Source organism: Passer montanus, unplaced genomic scaffold, assembly GCF_014805655.1.
Source record: "Passer montanus isolate IOZ18808 unplaced genomic scaffold, ASM1480565v1 scaffold18, whole genome shotgun sequence".
Classification (NCBI taxonomy): Eukaryota; Metazoa; Chordata; class Aves; order Passeriformes; family Passeridae; genus Passer; species Passer montanus.
In genome coordinates, this window is record NW_024365381.1 from 2,759,735 (window position 1) to 2,777,777 (window position 18,043).

Consider the following 18,043-nt stretch of genomic DNA (forward strand, 5'->3'; position numbering starts at 1 on the left):
TACTGTTTGTTACCTCCTGAAGACAAGACTGGTTAGCTAAAATGTCACATTATTCCCAACCATATTTGAATTAAGTACAATGTTATGGCTTTACTCTGTCTTTATCCCACAGTGGTTTGTGGATACATGAAAAAACATGACTCTGTTACATGAGAGCATCATTCTCTCTGATGTTCTATTTTATCTTGTAGTCAAAGGTTCTGGTGTTTCTCCTTAAAAATCAGCTGGTATTTTTCTTAGTGATGGTCTGAGTTTTGGGATAAAAGACATGCTGAACTCAAAAGCCCAGACCTGGATATTTTTTTCTCCCAAACACTGAAAAGTTTTAAAATAAGAAACAAAAAATCTTGAACATTACAAAATTATTTTTTAAATTTTGTGTAGATACTTCAGATATATTTAAATTGAAATAAATTTATAGTCATTGTAAAATGAAAGCTCCCAGCAAGAGTGAAAAAGTTGCCTGAAAGAAGGTGGACTCAAACAGAAGATGGGTAGGCCAAGTCCATTGAGTCCAGAGTAAATAATAGGTAGGATAGGTTATTTTAAAACAAATAGGTCTCTTAACAATCAAATCTATAATTTTCCCCAAATGGCAGAGTATATCACTGAATGCTATTGGCACGCAAAATCACCTGAACTCAACAAGAAACAGATTTATGTCAAAACTTCAGAGCAAAGGCTCTAAATGTTTTTATTATTACTTTAGAAGTCACAGATTTCTTATAACTTACTCTGGTGCAGCTCTCTCTGGTCCAACCAATAGGATTGCTTCTGTCACTCACAGTTGAAAACCAGTGGTACAAATGTGTACCCAACACAACTTTGGTCGGGTGATAGGCATTTGGAAACAGTAGGAGAAAGACAAAGTCTAGATACTTTCTCCTGCGTTCTGGAATGCATTATGCAGGTGTTTTGACCTGATCAACTTCAGTTGGTACTGCAGTACAATGCATCATGCTAACAATCATGCCCTGTCTGAGTTTTCAATTGTTCAAATGTTACTGAATCCCAAAACTGAGTTTAAAGGGTAAGCAGCCTTTGCACAATGTTAGCAGAAGTGGCTTATCAAGAGAAGCAGTAAAATAAGGGGTAATGAATTACAAAACAGAATTGTAATTTCTGAATGAGATAATTCATCAAACTCAGTTATTTAGTACAGTGGACACTATCACTCCTTAGAAAAAGTAATATTCCACACTAGGCTTGAAGTATCTTTTAAATGTTTAACAATAGTAGTTGTACCACTTTTACCTCATATGAATGTGGTTGCTGTGCTAGAGCACCGATACTGATGCCTATGTTTTTTTCTTGAGCTGCATGAAAAAGCTAATGAAGTCTTTTTAAATATGATTCCTACTTTTTCTGAACACCAACTTAGTGAAGCACACCAAGGTATTTGAATCAATGATCAAAAGAAGCATATTTTCCCATGACAAAGTCAATTGCTGGCAAAAGATGCAGTAGAAATTTTAGCACAAAAAAGCATTAAGAACAGAATAAAATAGCTTTTAATCTCCACCAATTTTCCTCCCTTTAGAGGATAATCAAGAGTCTCAACAACACAACTGCCACATCAACCACGGTGATGTGTCCTGGCTTTTCAAGGATTATTAATTATTTTTAAATTAATTATAAGAACAAAATGTTTATATTGTGTTTGTTTGTAAACTTCTAGAAAAAAAACCCCAAACTCTACATTTGTGTGCAATTTTCTTGCAGAATTTTTTTTGTTGTTGGTGGGTTTTTTTTGTTTTGTTTTGTTTTTGTGGCTGAGTGGTTTCACAGCTTTGTAACTGTATTCATACAGTTTTCCTCATGAGAAATGAAGGGAATTCAAGATTTTTTGTATTTATACTTGCTGTAGTCAAGTGCCATAACTCAGGGAACGTTATTCTAGATAGGAAGCTATTAATCAAATAAAAGTGAAATACCTACTTTCAGTAATGCGTGACTAGTGCTCCAAAGCCTCTGTTTGTGGCTCCATCATGGAGCCCAAAGCCAGCATTTTAGCCCAGATGGCTGTAAGGGATGGAGGGTGACTGCAATCCTCCCTAAAAAAGACGGTTGTAACACTATATGACAGTGTGTGGGAAAGGAAGAGATAAGGATCGTTTTTCCTCATAATACCTTTTTTTTCCCCAAGAATTCTGTGTTTTTTTCTGAAAGTCACATACACAACGTTGATGGGAGTCAGAGAGAACTGACCAGTAAGGGTGCTCAGGAAACCAGGCTGTAACTATCCATAATCAGAATCAGGAATGTGTTCACTTTCAGTGTTTTGATCCAGGAAGGGAAATGGTACCTGAAGGAATACTTCTGGCTCTTCTACAAGACTGAATTAATTTTGTCATTATCCTTGGGGTGATAAAATTCAATTTTGTTTACCGTACTTAGAAGCTTTGAGCTATCTGTGCTACCACCTCACCAGAAAGGAAGGATAATTATTTTTGTAGAAATGCCCTCCTGTGACACAGGCATCCTAGATTCTTCCCCTATCTCTAGGCAAAGCTTCTCATGAAGTCATAAACAATTCAGCATGTTTACAGGTTTAGAAGTGACCTGTATTTTGATCGGGATATGTCAAAGTTCAGGCAATAAGAAGCACAACAAAGAACAATAAGAGTAGGGCAAGAAAATAATTATTTGATAGCATTTGCAGGGAAATCTATTTGGGATAAACAATCAGAAATTATATTTTATTTCCTTTTAAAATTGAAACCTGTTTGTGTAAATATGAGACTTTCCACTTAATTTTCTGATTTAAAATAAGATACTTTTTACTGCAGTTTGAGTTAGTCTCATAGAAGTACAGTTGAATCTGAAACTGCCTACTCAAGGATTTATTTTCTTTGCAGCATCCTATTTCTAGGTCAAATGAGATAAAATTTTATGATTATATGAAAAGTACTCTCTTCTAACTAGATTTTATTCAGAAATTCATTATCTGATTTATCTGAGTTCTTCTTTCAGCAATTCACAAGCTCTTCTCATTGCAGGACAGACTGTGAGACTTCCTTCTCAGAAATTCTCTCTTCCTACATTTCCTTATTTCTGGACAATTAAATTAAAAACTTAATAGCTTTTTATTTTATTGTCCAAGGTAATCAAAATTTTTCTAGTTAGTACGTCACTGATCGCACCAGCTAACTCAGATTAGTGTGTTTGTTTCATTAATTTCCCTCTTTAAAACGCAGGGAACACAGGGAATCAGTAAACACAGGGAATCTGAGATTTTTAAGTAGCAAAGGGATTCAGTGCATGGTAAAATAGACAATACATCAAATCCAAATACCTAAATTGAAGAAATCATTCATAATGCTTCTTTAAAAAATATGGATCAAACTTATTTTCAGTTAAAATGACAAATGTGATAACATCAAGCCCATATACAAGTAATGAAGTATGGCTACTTTCAGTAGCAGAGGTGAATACATTCTTTTGGTCTTAATATGATATTATGTGCCTTGGTGTAATGGTTAGGGAACAGATTCTTATCTAGCATGAGCTGCCATAACTACACTAGGAAGTTATGACATGTTACACCATCTGAGCATCTACTTTGAATATCATACTCATTTGCACCTAATTTCAGCTACTCTTGGGTTTTTTTTTAATATGAGGAGTTTTAGATAACTAATGAATAAAAGAAATTTCTTGTGGAGCTTTGCAAAGACAACCTTTGAAACCTACTATGATGTACAGCGTATAATATACAAATCATGTCAACAGAGTTTATTTCCTTTGATTTCACACTATAGCTCTAGGCATCTGCCATAGCAGATAGAAGCAGCTTTTGATAGCTCACTAAAGCTATCATACCAGGAAAGGACTTGAAAAAAGGGCTAACAGATTTTGTAAAAACAAAAATAGGGGAGTAAAGTAATAGTAAAAGAGAAACACAAAGCTGGCTTGTGCCAAAAAAACTTGTAGCTAGACTTGCCAGACTGTCTTCAGTAGTGAGGAGATCATGAATATATGTTGCTCAGTACTCTTAATCTCGTCATATGAAGCAGAGAATGCTAGAGCTGATTGTTAATTGGAATGATAAGACTGGTTTATCATTATCTTACTATCTTTCCAAGACATAGATTTTGTTCTGACTACATATAAGCTAGGTTTTTTCAAAAACCTGTAAATTCTGCTGGTATAATTGGAGATTATTTCTATTCACCTTAGGAAATGGGATTGTGTTTGATACCTTTTGTTAGATATCTGAATTTGATATACAGTCCATAGTGCTAAGTTCTGAATTTCCTCAATATTTAAAGAATCTAGTTCCACAACACTTCCTGATCTAAAGAGAGAATAATCTGAAAGGCACTCTGACACGCTGCATCATATTTATAGTGCAACTCTTTCTGATCTACTGAAAAGTTAACCACAAAATCCGTGTGTGTTTAGAGAAATGTTATACTATATACTTCAGACTATAAAGGATGGTAAGGACTAAAGGGAAAACCAAACCCTAATGCATTGAAATATTATTGTGAAAAAATGGATTAGACCTGGAATTTTCATCCTGGTTAGAAAGAGGGGAGGTGGGAATGGTAGGATACTTCCTTTCACTGACTCATACCCACATATCTAGTAAAGGCTGAGCTGAACTGACACCGTCTGTCAGTGAGCTTGTTTACACTCTAGTTTTAGTTCTGCATTCCACCAAGCAGCAGGGAAACAGTTTGTTCAGTGTGCTTTGAAGTTAATGATGAGAACTAGATTATGTTTAAGAAACTTTCTCTCCAAACAAGTGTTTACATGAAGAGGGGTCATGATTTAACAAGTCAGAAAAATTCCAATTACCAAGGGACTTGCAGACTGCCTTAATGTATCCTGAGCACTGAACTCTGTACGTGCAAAAACCATTGCTTTGCAACTGGCACTGACAGGTGTGAGGGGACATAGGGTGGTCTGTTTCAGAAGCTCTGCAAACTACAGTTAAAAAGCAAGCAATTGTAAGTAGCTTGGCTCGAGCATCCTGACATGATTTTTTGTGGAGGGTGGGGATGGAGTTATTCTGAAAAGCTTCTCAGTACAGCTGTCACTTCTGTCAGTATTACTTGAGCCACCACTGTGATAACTTGAACTCCCACAACCACTGCACCATTCACTATGCTGTTTGATCCTAGAAAACCCTGTTGCTGTACTGTGACTTCAAAGCTGCTGCCATAGCTGCATGTGTGGAAAGTTATCATCTACTGTAACTAACAAAAAAGTACTGAAAATTATTAACCCTTCTGTAACAGACCAAGTTTCTATTTCTTAGAAATGCATCCTGCATCAATGTGCTTTTAAGTTCCTAAATCAGTATACACTTTGGTCCTGGTTTCCATCTCTGGGACTGGATTTTCATTTTGGTTTTCATTATTGAAGGTTTCATTTTGGCATAATACTGGTTTATTTCTGGAGCCTTCAAGCCAGTACTCCTGTGGGAACTCAGTACATCACTTTGGATGTCCAGAGCTACCGAGACAACCCTTGGGGGGCTCGGAAATCCTGGAATGTTGTCAAAAGTGCCTGGTGGCTTGACTTTGATTCTTCTAAAGAAGTGACACCTGAGTATGAGGAGATGAGAGAATTTCAAGTTTGAATGGTGAGGGGATGATATTCACTGGGTGAACCATAAGTTACCCCGACATACTCCCTGTCCATAAATCAACTACAAGATGCAAGACTAATGTCACCACTACCCAAACCCTAGTTATCTCTCTGAAACACCTTCTCATTAAGACTTGAAAAGTAAAAAAATATTTCTTGAAATGGACCCTTTAAAAAAAAACAACAAACCCAAACCAGAAACACACCCGCACACCTGCTTAAAACCACAAAATAACAAATAAATAAAAAACTCTGTACACACGAAGTATGTACTTAAACATATGTGACTCCGTTCCTCATGTAACAGAGACTTTGGATTGAGGTCAATGACATGATTTCTCTTAGAGGCACTGGAAAATTGCAGCCCTTATTATAGCTCTGTAATATGATAGGCAAATATGACAAAATACTGAAATACCTCATCACCTACTAGACATGCTCTTGCATGTTGGACATGAAATTATGATATGACTCATACACTGAAGCTGGATTATCCTCTAGAGAGAAAAGCTGACCTCTTCTCTGTGGTGACCAGTGACAGGACCCAAGGGAATGGCCTGAAGCTGTTTCAGGGGATGTTTAGGTCAGATATTACAAAAAAGTTCTTCACTGGACCAGGCGCCCCAGGGAAGTGGTCACCAGCCTGACAGAGTTCAAGGAAAAAACTCTTGGGCGCATGGTGTGACTCTTGGGGTGTCCTGTGCAGAGCCAGGACTTGGACTTGATGGTCCTTGCTGGTCCTATCCAACCCAGCATATTCAGAGATTCTGTGATTCAACTATATATACTAGGACAGATGTATTTAATTACTGATTCTTGATGGATTATTAATCTTAAATCAATTATATCTATAATTTAGTGTTAAGGCTTCAATAAAAAATGCACATATAATACCTAAGACTTTTTTTCCTTAATTTTGGAAGGCAAATTACTTTTAAAAAAAGAAAAAGAAGGGCACCCCAAGTAATTAAACTTCATTTGATCTCAGAGATTTTAACATTTTTCCAAGGCAAAATTTAACAACCTTGTTAACTTAAAATGTCAGAATATTTTAAAACATACTAGGGACCTTAGAAGTCCCTAGAAATGGTCAAATTAACAGCCAAAGAGGAAGCTTGATTTGATGATTCCCGGACCTGAGTCTGTATTTCTATATAACTTCAAAATGTTCTTCTGCAGTTCAAAATAAAAACAACCCATGATACTTTGGGATTTAGTACTAACACTAAATCAGGGAAACATTCCAATATTATTTAGTGAAGAGGAGGAGTCAATTCTAACATTCTTATGGATTTAGCAGTCTCTAATGTATTTCAAGGAAAGAAAGTCCTGTCAATAAACCTTAGCCATTTCCCTTATTCAAAGACCACTGAACTCAAAAAGGATTTTATGAGGAGCCAAAAAGATTTAAAAGTTTCCATTTCCCTTGACTTTCATCTAGAAAGAGTGAAAACAATTCTGTTCTCCTTCAGACTGGCTGGGTAATCAGTTGCTGTTTAGGCCTTAAGATGTGCACAGATGAGAGTTCAGGGCTTCAATGAGCCATGGAGATCAGTTAGGGAAGTCACACATGAGGAGTCACAGTGTCAGTGTGGCAGGCAAGTGTCAGTGAGGGACAGGTACTTTAGTCTTCCTTCTTATTAATCTTTGCTACCATTCCAGACCAAAAAGGAAAAAAATAATAATGATTTTCCAAGGCTTCTAGTTTAATCAGTGTTTTCCAAAATTGTGAGAGGGAGAGAAGATATTTAATCTCTCTTTTCCAGGAATTATTTACAGTCTCACCCTGAAATTAGTATAAATCCCTAAACATGCTCCCTTGTGCAGAACTCAGATGAACTATTTATCTCATCATATGTGATCTAGGCTCCCTCTAATCTCTGAGTTTCCCTTAGTCTGAAACTTCTAGAGCTGTTATCTGTTATTCAGGACCACTCTAACACTTATGAGCTCTTCTCCTCTTTCCTCAGTTGAATCTTGTCTTTTCTCATAAAACAGGAAGACTACACTGAAACACCACGTAAGCTGCTTAAGAAGATGGAGCTGACAAGGTGCTTTCAGATCAAATTGTTGAAGTTCTCCATTAAAAATTAATTAAAGAATGAGCCTGGAATATAATTTTTGCTGGAATGCACTTTCATCAATTCAGTTTTTACGTGTGCAGTTGGAAAATTAAAAAAGTTATCATATGATGTTTCTTGAGAGCTGTAAATTGATTTAATGTTCAACTAAGGAGAAAGCAATCTGATGAATCTGTAATATTTCAAAATATACACCAAAGAAAAATGAGACCAAAAACTAATTAAACAGAACAATAATCCTGAAAGGTAAGCTTGAGACAAGTATTTTTATTTCCCCATTCAAAATATGTCCACCAGTGTCCTTCGTCTGACTCTTTTGAGGTCTGTTCTGTTACATTTAAGCTCTTTTTTTTTAGTTTCAGTTTTATCAGTTGAAGTTCCCGTTTAGAGCAGGGTTGCATACTTCAGGAGAAGGAAGCATAGAAAAGATGAGTTAATCTTTTTCTTAGGAGAGTAGATCAGCAGCTTAACATTAAGCACCAGGAAACCATTCCCATCTAGCTAGGGAAATCAGATAAGAGGTCTTTTCTGGAAGATTCTAAAGAGCAGCACTATCATCTTGTTGAGTTTTGATTTATTGGCAAAAGTATATCTACTGCCTTAGGGTGACAGCCAAGTGGACAAACACAGGTCAGAAAGCAGTCAGTGTTTTAACCTGCCTCAGGAACAGCTACCTACCAAGCAGTGTAGATGCAAAAAATTAATCAGAATGCATACAGAAAGAGGAGCCATCTAGAACTATTACTGCTATTTTTCCTATGACATTTGCAAGTAGTAAAAAACAAAAGTGATCTAATAATACTCTGCATTTTCAATGTCTTAAATGTCTTAAAATGACTCCATAGTTAAATAACTGTTAATAAACTTCCACAGCAGCTACTCTGAATGATTATGGAGTATGATGATCCTTAAATAAAATAAGACTCCAGCCTTTGCTTTCCTTATACTTAAATATCTTAACCTTTAATATAAATATAATCTCCACTAAAAACACAGGAGCACTGCATCAGCAGTTGTCAGGGGAAATTGTAGTACCCAGAAAGCCAAACAAGTAATTCACTGAAAGGCAAGCCAATGTGTAGGGCTGTGAGACTTTAACAGTGTTAAAATTAGCAGAGCATTGCCAGAAGTGTGTCTGTATACTTTTGTTGGATGATACTACAAGTAGCAGTGTGTAAAAAGCTGACAAAGGGAGAAAAGATGAAAGCAAAAAGCTAGGATAAAACTAATGATAATAAAACTCTTGGCAAGTCAAATTACTGAGAGTCTCATATCAAAAGTAAAGTTGACAATAATGGGATTGCAGAGTCTATAAAATTAGTCATGATTCAAAGATAAAAACATCAACAATTTGCATAAAAGCTTTCCTTTAAAGATTTAGCACTGTGTACCAAATGAAGAAAAAAAGCACTACCATAACAGCAACACTTTAATATAGGTATCCATTATCTAATGCTTATATAATGGAAGCCAAATTGAGCTCATTATTATCAGTGCTATTATGCTGAATACTAAATTAACTCATCATAGAAACACACTTGCTTAAAAAACTGTTACCACAACATCAGTGACAAGGAAAAAAAAAATGCATGCAAACTTCCTGAGATGACTAATTTGATTTCAGTGTTAACTTCTAATGCATTATTAATCAATAGTTCATTATACTTTAGGATAACATTTAGTTTATTTGTGGTTTATTTGTATACATTTCATTTCTGTAATGTTTTACTCTATTGCACTTTATTCCTATGTAAACAATGCTGGATGTTCTGATACAGATTTACAGTAAATGCAAGAATGATATGTTTCTGTGTAATTTAAATTTGTTCTGTTTTCCAAAACCAGGAAAGGTATAAAAAGGGAAATGCAAGTCAATGTAAACAATAAGCTAAAGCTATGAGAAAAGACTGAAAATTTTACATTTTAAATGGATTGCATAAGTTTATTGTTAAAAGACATGCAGATATGGTAGAATAGTAGATGTTTTAATGTAATAGAATCATGTATATGAAACTCCAAGGTTACTTGAAGTCTGCAAGTCTTGTGAATTTTTTTTTTTAATCAAAAAAAAATGCAATATTTTCTTGATGGAACATTAATACTCCTTCTTTCAGGACTGAATAAACCATTACTTCTATTAAGAGTGGTGTTTCAGAGTAATTTCAGAACTCCAATATGATTTTCTGGTAATAGAGTTTATGAGCAACAGGATTAAGGAAGTTATGATTCCAGGAAGGCAGAAGCCCTCTTATATTTATGACCACTTTAGCACTTAAAGAAGTTATTAAAGAGCTCCTTTTACCCAGTGTTTCACAAATAAAGAAAAAAAAGGCTATGATTTTTATTTAGTTTTCTTTCATATTTCACATTACAAATTCCACTGTTAAAAAAAATCATATTGTGTAAAATTAAATTGAAAATCAGAAGTGAATTGGAAAATATTTTCAAAGATAATTTCTAAATATTGAAGTCATTCTTATGAGTTTTGTAACAAATATTTTGAAAACAAAATTAAAAACTATCTCTCCTCCCATGAAGATATTGGGTATGATAAAATCTTTCTCTGATGCCATCCTATTTACAGAGGAAGCACACTAATCATTTTGCTTCCTAGTAATACTGAGAGAGTATAGGAAAGCTTTAAAAAGGCTGAAACGCTGCAAATGATAGCAAAGAGATAATTCTGAGGAAATTTTATTTCCCTGTTATTAAATGGTATAGTGTCATTAACTTATAGGATGATTCACACAATGGTAATTCATTTCATCCTTGTGTTGAAGGCTTGAGATATTCTCAAAATAAATGAGCTAAATAAAGAATTTCTATGTGATATTATGTATACAGATTTTGAAGAAATTTCTTCATAAGTTTTTCAAATTTCAGTGTTATCTTTCTTTTGTGCAGTGGTCCTTTGTTGTGAGAGCACTCTTCAAATCTTAGAGTCTGTTTCCATTGGATAATTAAATAATATGTATACAAATCCTCTTATATAATGTAATTCTTTACAGTGGCACAGGCATAGTTTTCGTATGGTATGCACATGGACAGAAATCCCAAAACCTTAATCCAAACAACTTTTGGTTTAATGGAAAACTTGGAAAAAGATCTTCTCAGGTGAACTTAAAAATCATTTCAAATATTCAAATATTTATTCTAGTGATACAAGCAAAAAATTCAGAAGCATTCTAAGCAGCCTGAGATGAAATATTTTATTTCATTCTCTGTTTACTTTTTCTGCTTGCTTAACTTTTTGTTGAGAGGAAATATTCAACAAAAAGGCTTTCTGAAAGGAAAGAAAGAAAAAGCTATTAGGGAAATATTTTGAAGGTTGAATTCATCATATATGATGAATTTTAATTCATCATATTGAATAGCTTCAATATGATGAATTAAAATTAATAAAAATATAAGTCTGCCAATGTGTAAAGTTTAAAGATTGAATTCACTAAAGTAGGGATTGTCTTATTTACAGACTTCTAATAAGCAAACTAGCTATATATTTATTTTTCTTAAGAGACTTGGATTCTTTTTTTTTGTCTTCCCACTTGTTGGGGTAACATTGGAGGGATTACCAAAAGAGATAATATGTTATATTTTGTGAGTTTTGGTTTCTTATGTCTTAACCAAAAAAAAAAATTATTTTAAAACCAAAGCATAAAGTCGTAGTTACAGCAGAGTAGTCTTCACTGTTAAACCTTTCCTTGATTTTCTGCACTAGAACAAGTGAGACCTGTCAAAACTCAGCAGTACCTTTGAAGGCCATATTCCAGTAGTTAGCCAGTAGGTCAAATACAAATGACATCAATACCTTTAATAGAAAATGCTATTTCTATATGGTTACTAATGGCTGGAATAACAGAGACATTACTGAAGCAAATTTTTGAAGCATTGTTTTGACAGTCAAAAAGATACTCTAACAATGTATATGTATATGTATATGTATATGTATGGGTAGAGAAGAGTTAGTTTGAAACAGGTTGAAAGACTGGTGTCATGTATCCAGATAATCTGTTTCATGATCTCTATTTTGCAGCCAAGATACGCAATTAAAAGCATAAAAGGTTGTTGGATTTGACATATGGATCCAGCCCTTCCAGGTCCCTCTGCAGAGCTCTCCTAAGTGACAGGGAATTTCCAGTACTTGATCTTAAACTGGATACCACTTTTCTTAACTTGTCCAAAGGGTACACTCACAAAGCTAGTAAATGAGAGACAGAGATAAACCCTTCCAGAGAGTGTTTCATCAATATAAGCAAGCTGTTAAGCTTTTAGATAGTGTCCAAAGGTGGGCAGTGAAGATGGTAAAGAGCCTTGAGGGGAAGCTGTAAGTGAAGCAGCTGAGGTCACTTGGTCTGCTCAGCCTGGAGGAGACTGAGGGGACACCTCATTGCAGTTCCAGCTTCCTTGTGAGGGGAAGAGGATGGGCAGGCACTGATCTCTTCTTTGGGGATCACAGGGACAGATTCTGAGGGAATGGCCTGAAGCTGTGCCAGAAGAGGTTTAGGTTGGATATGAGAAAAAGGTTCTTCACCCAGAGGGTATTTGGGCACTGGAACAGGCTCCCCAGGGAAGGGACCAGCACCAGCCTGACAGAGTTCAAGAAGCATTTGGATAATGCTTTGCAGGTACATCATGTGGCTCCTGGGGATGCTGCTGTGCAAAGCCAGGACATGATGATCCTTGTGGGTAGCTTCCAAGTCAGCATATTCTGTGATCATTGTTATCTTTCATGCCTTTAATATGTGAAGATAAATTGCTATTTAAAGGGATTTCTATTCCACCAGACCACTAGCTGACTTAATTTCTAAGTTCTGATCAGATGGATCCCATCTCTAATTTTGGAATCTTAGCTGTACTATTTTCAGGTATTTCAGTTGATTAAATTAATTTTCTTAAATATGGGTTTTTATATATGCACCTAAACCTATGGCCACTACAGTCCATAAAGTGTCCTGCCTAAAGTCAATATAGTAACCTCCATTCCCTATGTTTAGTTAGGATGGTCATTGCTCACATGTTGGTCTTTTTTGTCCTCCCAAGTTCTATAGCAACAACTGCTCAGAAACAACCTCACATTTTTTTTAATGTTAAAGCAACCGCCAGATGGCGACTTTACAATTGCATAAATAAAATACCAAATTGAATGAGGATTGATTTGGTTTAGCTTATATTTAGTGGATATTATTATTTTTTTTTTAATAAGACAAAAAAACAGGTCCTAAACTGTACATAAACTGTCTCCAGGTATTTTAATTGGCTGCAAGTTTTATTAGAGTCTATTCTTCATAGAGAATTCTTAGAGAATTTTGTTAGAATGAATTCCTTAAATTTTTCACTTTTCCTTTCTTCACGGAAATACATTTTAGTTCTCTACATATTATTAAATCTCTAAAACACTAGCATGGGGACATCCACAGAGTATGCAGTGCTGCATTTTCCAATGAAATTATGGTCATCATGTCATTGCTTCCCATTTTGTATAGCAGCAAAGCCTTTCTAAAGACTTTTCAGTTTGCATAGCCAGACTCACAAATTGATCTGTCTGTCAAACTGATGCAGGTGCCAGACTGATGCAAGTGCCAGACACATACTAAGAGCCTTTTCTGAAGTCTGAAGCCTCAGCTGGTAGGCTTTCTACTGCTTAGACTAAGCTTTGGGCCAATCCTGTTTTTTTTCTCCTTCAACCTCTGTCTGATATATATCTAGGATAAATCTGATACAGGAAGCAATTTCCTGTTAAAACTGTGTCCACAGAATACACTATTCTCCATCAATTTAAAATGGCAAAGGCTGGTATTTAAAAATAATTTTTGGCAATATATACTTTTGCCCTGACATGCAGTGTTGGATTGCTCGATATTTGATCACGTTAATTTAAAAGAATAAAATGAGTAGGAGTTTGCAGACCAGACAGACCAACTACGATACTCAAGGAGATAGTAGAACAAATTGGTAAACAATCAATTTTTAAAAACCTAGAGGAAAAGATGTGGTGAGAAATAGCCAACATGGATTTGTCAAAAAGAAATCAGGTCAAACCAGCTAAATTTCCTTTCCTGAAAGGATGACCTCTCTAAATGAGGCAGAAAACAATAAATGTGGCAAATTTTGATGTTGGAATGAAAAGTTCCACTTAGCATTATGCAAACAAAAGTTGGGATGAAATTACCATATAGGTACAAAACCTGTTTAAAATCATGCTCAGAGATTAATTAGAATGAGTTCATGGTCTGACTAGACAGTCTGTGTTGAAGTGTGTCAACACTTTCATCACTAACTTCTATGATGAAAAAAACATAATTACCTCGGTTGGTTAGGGCATGATGATACTAACTCCAAGGTTGTGGATTCAGTGTGGACCACTCATTTAAGAGCTGTACTTGATCCTCGTGGGTCCCCTCACACTCAGACTTTTCTGTGGTTCACAGTGATTCTGTGGAAAGTTAACATGGACTACTGACACTCAGGTTGGGAGAGCTGACACACTACTAAGAAGAGGACTGGAATTCAGAGTAATCTTGGTAGACCAGAGAAATCATATAAAATCAAGGAAATGGAGTTCAGTCAGAGGTAACAAAGTATTGCTCTTAGAAAAAGGAAAGCAGATGCATTTAAGTTGCATAAAAGATGGGGAATAAGTCACTGGAAATTATTTATTTGATATTGATAAGGTTTCACAGAGAGTTTCAACCAGTTTTCACAATAATACTTTTGGTTACAGAGTAACTGGGGTCAGTCCTGAGGAAAATAATTGCAAGGACAAGTTATTTATAAAATATGACTGAGGGAAACATTGAAAGAAATGAATTTTTTGGTTTGCAGAAGACTTCAGAGACATAAAAGTTCTTCAATATCAAATAAAAAGTTTCTGTAAAGACAACAGTACTTTCTATGCCACTAGATAGGGCAAGAAAAAATGATCTTAGTTTACAGAAAAGTTTTCTCACTATAAGGATAGTTAAATGTACCAACCAGTTAATGAGCAGGCTTGTAAAGTCTTTTCTTGGAAATGTATAAAACCAATTCAATAAACCTATCAGGAAGACGTTAATCAAAGAAGCCTTAGGAAAAAAAAAATAATGGATGCGTTTATTCAAACTTTTAAAGAAGTTAAATAGCTATTTCTACCACTATGTTCATCAGTAGTAAAGTCCTTAAAGAAGATCATCCATCGCACACTTTCAAATGGTCCCACTCCCTATTATTCTTAACGAAATTCAGTTAAGGTGCAGTGCTCTCTTTCAAAATTGTGATTATTTCCAGAGAGAAAAAGCAGTGGACATCTTTCTTAAGAACAAATTGAAACAATGGGGGGCAGATAACCATTTCAGCATAATCACCTAGAAGTTGGCAAGCTGTGAAAGAGGACAGTACTGTGTGGTATATTTTGCCACATTCATCAGTTCTGTGAAAGAACCAACTTCAGGAATGAGACCATGAGAGGAAAAATTCTTTTATCCTATGTGACATGAAGACAGGTTGTACCAAAGAATCCTACAAAAGAGTTTCAACCAAGAGACAAGGAAATTTTTATCTCTCTTTCGCTCTAAGGATAATTGAAGATAAAGGAGTATGCTAAACCCAAGTAATTTGCGTTAAATTTTAAAAACTCATCCATGAAAGCTTATTTTCCAATTTTCAGAAAAAAATAAAGACTGTAGCTTTGTTACAAAAGAAGATCCTTAAATGTTTGCTTTGCTTTAAAAGGTCTTTAGTGTGAAATGGCAAGCAGCACTGCCAGAAGTGTTAAGGTAGTAGTATCTGTAACAGAAGAAATAATATTTTTTGATTGCTCCTTCCAGTGAAGTCAAGGTGGAAAAAAAGAACCCCGAATAATGAAAAAAATATCAAGAATATGTAAAAATAGAAATTGTATAGGTAACAATTTTATATTTTCATAGTAGGCCACAATATGGGAGAGACACTTGTCCAGTCTTGGCATTTTTGTATCATAGCACTTTCTTTAAATTCATTTTGTGATGACAAAGACTGAAAACAATATAATGCTGCATGGGTCTTAAGTGAAGCATTTACTTCATTATGAGTAATGTTGTATCAAACTGGCAAACCTGATAAAGAATGAAGATTACTGAGTAAACAATGCAGTGGAATATCTTTCACATACCCTTACTGTCCTTCAACAGTATGTACACATCTTGATCATGCCCAAGGGAAGGCAGTAAGAAACAGGCAGGGCTCTTATTTCCTCTTGAAAAAAATTACACTGCCTATTTTTGCTATAATTTTTAATACATTTACTATTAAAGAAAAATAATCTTAAATTTTATAAACCCATAAAATGGTTGAGCATTAAAATCACAAACATAACTCTGATTTTTTTTCACTTCTTACATTCATGACACAGAGAAGTGTCATGAAGTCCCAGACAACCACTAGCTCACTCTCCCACCAACAGGACTGGGGAGAGAACTGGAAGGTTGAGATAAAGACCGTTTAATAGGGAAAGTAAAAGAATGCACACAAGCAAAGCAAAATGAAGAATTCGCGGCAGGTGTTCAGTCATCTCCAATATAACAGGGCTCCATCAGGGATAATGGTTACAAAGGAAGACAAATCCCATAACTCCAAACATCTCTCCACTTTTTCCTCATTTTCCCCACTTTATGCACCGAGCATAATGTCATATAATCTTGAATATCTGTTTGATCATTTGGGGTCACTTGTCCTGGCTGAGACTCCTCCCAGCCTCCCATGCAAGCCCAGCTTCCTCACCAGTCTGGCAGTAGGAATAACAAAAAGAGCCTTGGATCGGTATAAACACTAATCAGCAATAATGAAAACATCTCTATTATCACCGTGTCCAATGCAAATCCAAACCCAGCCCCATGCTAGTCACTGTGAAGAAAATTACCTCTATCCCAGCCAAAACTAGTGCAGGTGGGTATCAATGGAAGAATTCAAAAGCTATGGACTGAAAACTTCATATTAATTTGAAAAAAGATTTGCTCTATGCAAATCTCCTGTTGCGTATGTTTTGGTTTTGAAACATTCACTACTTATTAATTTTATATAATTTACATTAGACTCGTATAGCTGGTAATTTTCAGTTATGACTAATAAGTACAAGACTCAAAAGATTCTCTGCAATTTTGTAAGGAGACTTTTTTTCAATCATTTTACCCTCTGCAGCAGTTTTATGGAAAGAGGCTGAGGCTATCAGCCCTTCCCAAACCAATGATCCCAGAATCTCTGGAGGAATTTGTGAATTTGAAGCTAAACTTTCTGTCTGTTAGAGAGAACAATATAGAACCTTTAAACAGTTGAATAGATTTCCCTCCATGCATTAAGTAACACTAAATCTTTTTAGATCTATTTCAGCTTCATTGTTCCCCTGCTATTTGAATTACTGGCCCAGAAACATATAATTCAAACAGAATTCAATTGAGAAGTGCACTATAAATAATAGTCTCACCATACAGAAAAGTGAGTATTATATAGGTAATATTTTAAACAAACTAGAAGAGCTCTGACTGTGCTCTAACTCCTATTTTGTGCTGCAGTATTAACACTGGGAATGATAGTTAGGATGCAGCTGGAAGGAATGGAATCTGGAACTTCAAGAAAACGTTTGTTATCTAGTTTGACCATTGCTACAGCATATATTTGAAGAAAATTTGTTGCAAAAATACAAACTTGGTAATATGAAGACTGGTTTAAATCTTACTAGTTTTCTTTCCTTCAACTACAAAATATTTTTTTTATTTCCAGTGAATTTGTCAATTGTCCAGTTAAGGACATTTTGTGAGAACACAGAAGCATTTAATGTACTGTATCATAAAAAGGAAAGAGGATTAAGTGGTTTTCTTTGATAAACTCTTAAGCCAAACTATACTTCTAATCTGGTCACCTAGAAGCATTTCAGAGGTGTTTGAAGCACTTCTCATTCTGAAAGTAGATGATTTTTCTGATAGGCACATAATGCAAAATTGGACTACGTCATAAGAGAAGGGAAGCTTGAATTGACTTGCTCAGCACATATGTATTATACAGGATAGTCAGAATGTAGTTATAAAAACATGGTAAGATTTATCACATTGACAATTTAAAGAAACAAGCACATATTTTAAAAAGTCTAGAGCTTCGCATCTGTAGTTGCTCTAATCTTTTGGTTAATTTCAGTTTTTCAAATTATGATTGCTACATTTAAATTATTCTAATGTATTTTGAATACTGATAATTTTAATTTGAGACATTTGGACAGCTTGAGAATCCTCTGATGAGAGAAACAGAGACATAACTCTCACTGAATTACATTGCCCCCTCCCCAAAACCTCTCTCATGCAAATTTGTTTTGTTTTGGTTTTGCTTTGTAGTGGGTGCAGAAAACAATGAGAAATTGATTG